Here is a 3,415-nt window from a genome sequence, read left to right on the forward strand (position 1 = left end):
AACGTATCTTTGAACCGCCACACTCACAAGCGCCTTTTAACCATTCACCACCATATGATCCTTATTTACCCCAATCCCAATCTGATTACTCCCAAACACCCCACTTCCCTATGTACTATGTCCAAATCTATCACCTCCAGAATCACAGGTTCGCCTCAAGGAAACAGTAGATCAACTTCAAACAACGCTTCATCAACTGGAGCAGGCAATAAGTCAATTATGTTCTAGACGTTCGAACATTCAAGAACATTCCACAACCCCATGTGAACAATCTAATGAAGAGCGTAGCATGAAAGAGATACTAGAAACTGCAGTGGACAGAACAGAGCATGACTTCGTATTGGAACAAGTAGAGGAAGCTGTCATTATAGAAGAAGAAGAGTTGGTTGAAGACTTAGGAGACGCTGAACTTCTAATGAGCGGATAATTTATACGCTTTTTGGCATTGTTTTTAGTATATTTTTAGTAGAATCTAGTTACTTTTAGGGATGTTTTTGATAGATTTTATGTTAAATTCACATTTCTGGACTTTACTATGAGTTTGTGTGTTTTTCTGTGATTTCAGGTATTTTCTGGCTGAAATTGAGGGACTTGAGCAAAAATCAGATTCAGAGGTTGAAGAAGGACTGCTGATGCTGTTGGATTCTGACCTCCCTGCACTCAAACTGGATTTTCTGGAGCTACAGAACTCTAAATGGCGCGCTTCGAATTGCGTTGGAAAGTAGACATCCAGGGCTTTCCAGCAATATATAATAGTCCATACTTTGGCCAAGAATAGACGACGTAAACTGGCGTTCAACGCCAGCTCTCTGCCCAAATCTGGCGTCCAGCGCCAGAAAAGGATCCAAAACCAGAGTTGAACGCCCAAACTGGCACAAAAACTGGCGTTCAACTCCACAAATGGCCTCTGCACGTGCTACACTTAAGCTCAGCCCAAACACACACCAAGTGGGTCCCGGAAGTGGATTTATGCATCAATTACTTACTCATGTAAACCCTAGTAGCTAGTTTATTATAAATAGGACCTATTACTATTGTATTAGGCATCTTTGGATTACCTTATGATCCTTTGATCACGTTTTAGGGGGCTGGCCATCTCGGCCATGCCTGGACCTTCACTTATGTATTTTTAACGGTAGAGTTTCTACACTCCATAGATTAAGGTGTGGAGCTCTGCTGTTCCTCAAAGATTAATGCAAAGTACTACTGTTTTCTATTCAATTCTTCTTATTTCTCTTCTAAGATATCCATTCGCACCCAAGAACGTGATGAAGGTGATGATTATGAATGCAAGATTCCTGGAATTCATATTAAAAATTTTGGAATCCTTATTTTTTTTTCTTTTTCATATAATTTTCGAAAAAAATTACCAAAAAAAAAAATTAGAAAATCATAAAAATCAAAAATATTTTTCTGTTTCTTGTTTGAGTCTTGAGTCATATCATAAGTTTGGTGTCACTTGCATATGCATCTAGTATTTTTCGAAAATATCATGCATTCATAGTGTTCTTCATGATCTTCAAGTTGTTCTTGGTAAGTCTTCTTGTTTGATCTTGATGATATTTTTTGTTTTGTGTCTTTTCATGTTTATCATATGCATTCTTGAATTCTTGGTGCATAAGCATTAAAGAATTCTAAGTTTGGTGTCTTGCATGTCTTCTTTGCATTAAAAATTTTTCAAAATTATGTTCTTGATGTTCATCATGACATTCAAAGTGTTCTTGGTGTTCATCTTGACATTCATAGCATTCTTGCATGCATCACATGTTTTGATCTAAAAATTTCATGCATTGCATATTTTTCATGTTTTTCATAAAAATTTCAAAAATCAAAAAAATATCTTTCCCTTTTTCTCTCATCAAATTCGAAATTTGAGTTGACCTTTTCAAAAATTTTTAAAATCAAGTTGTTTCTCATGAGTCAAATCAAATTTTCAATTTGAAAATCTTATCTTTTTCAAAATCTTTTTCAAAAATCAAATCTTTTTCAAAATTCTTAGTTATTTTCGAAAATTCCAAAAATATTTTTCAAAAATCTTTTTCTTATTTTTATTCCAAATTTTCGAAAATAACATAATCAATTAATGTTTTGATTCAAAAATTTGAAGTTTGTTACTTGCTTGTTAAGAAAGATGCAAACTTTAAGTTCTAGAATCATATCTTGTGATTTCTTATGAAACAAGTCATTAATTGAAATTTTAAAAATCAAATCTTTTTCAAAAACTAATTTCTATCATATCTTTTCAAAAATATCTTCTCATCTTATCTTTTTCAAATATATCTTTTCAAAATATCTTTCCTAACCTCCTAGCTTCTTATCTTTTCAAAAATTGTTTCAACTAACTAACTAACTTTTTGTTTGTTTCTTAACTTTTTCAAAACTACCTAACTAACTCTCTCTCTCTCTAATTTTCGAAAATATCTCCCCTCTTTTTCAAAAATTTCTTTTTTATTAACTAATTATTTTTATTTTTAAATTTTAAAAATTTTTCGAAAAAAATACTAACATTTTTCAAAAACTATTTTCAAAAATCACTAACTCCTTTTCAAAAATAATTTTCGAAAATTTCCTCCTTCTCTCTCATCTTATTCTATTTATTTATTCATCTCCTAACATCTCATCTCACCTCTCTTCCATCCTCACAGATGTGTTTCTTCCATTATATTACATTCTTTGTCTCCCCCTCTTCTTCCACTCACACAGGAATCCCTATACTGTGGTATAAAGGATCTCCATTATTATTATTATTTTTCTGTGCCTTCTTCTTTGTCATATGAGCAGGAGCAAGGATAAGAACATTCTTGTGGAAGCAGATCCAGAACCTGAAAGGACTCTGAAGAGAAAATTAAGAGAAGCCAAAATACAACAATCCAGAAATAACCTTTCAGAAATTTTCGAACAGGAAAAGGAGATGGCAGCCAAAAATAATAATAATGTAAGGAAGATGCTTGGTGACTTTACTGCACCTAATTCCAATTTACATGGAAGAAGCATCTCCATTCCTGCCATTGGAGCAAACAACTTTGAGCTGAAACCTCAATTAGTTTCTCTGATGCAGCAGAACTGCAAGTTTCATGGACTTCCATCTGAAGATCATTTTCAGTTCTTAACTGAATTCTTGCAGATATGTGATACTGTTAAGACTAATGGAGTAGATCCTGAAGTCTACAGGCTCATGCTTTTCCCTTTTGCTGTAAGAGACAGAGCTAGATTATGGTTGGATTCTCAACCCAAAGACAGCCTGAACTATTGGGATAAGCTGGTCACGGCTTTCTTAGCCAACTACTTTCCTCCTCAAAAGCTGAGCAAGCTTAGAGCTGATGTTCAAACCTTCAGACAGAAAGAAGGTGAATCCCTCTATGAAGCTTGGGAAAGATACAAACAGTTGACCAAAAAGTGTCCTTCTGACATGCTT

General features: G+C 34.0%; 1 non-coding gene across 1 annotated transcript; it reads right to left on the reverse strand.

Moving 5' to 3' along the window:
- Positions 1-3,307: 3,307 nt before the first annotated feature.
- Positions 3,308-3,415, reverse strand: LOC112760929 (small nucleolar RNA R71). Its single transcript, XR_003181343.1, has one exon. It is a non-coding gene; the product is annotated as a small nucleolar RNA R71 (small nucleolar RNA).

Source organism: Arachis hypogaea, chromosome 16, assembly GCF_003086295.3.
Source record: "Arachis hypogaea cultivar Tifrunner chromosome 16, arahy.Tifrunner.gnm2.J5K5, whole genome shotgun sequence".
Taxonomy (NCBI): Eukaryota; Viridiplantae; Streptophyta; class Magnoliopsida; order Fabales; family Fabaceae; genus Arachis; species Arachis hypogaea.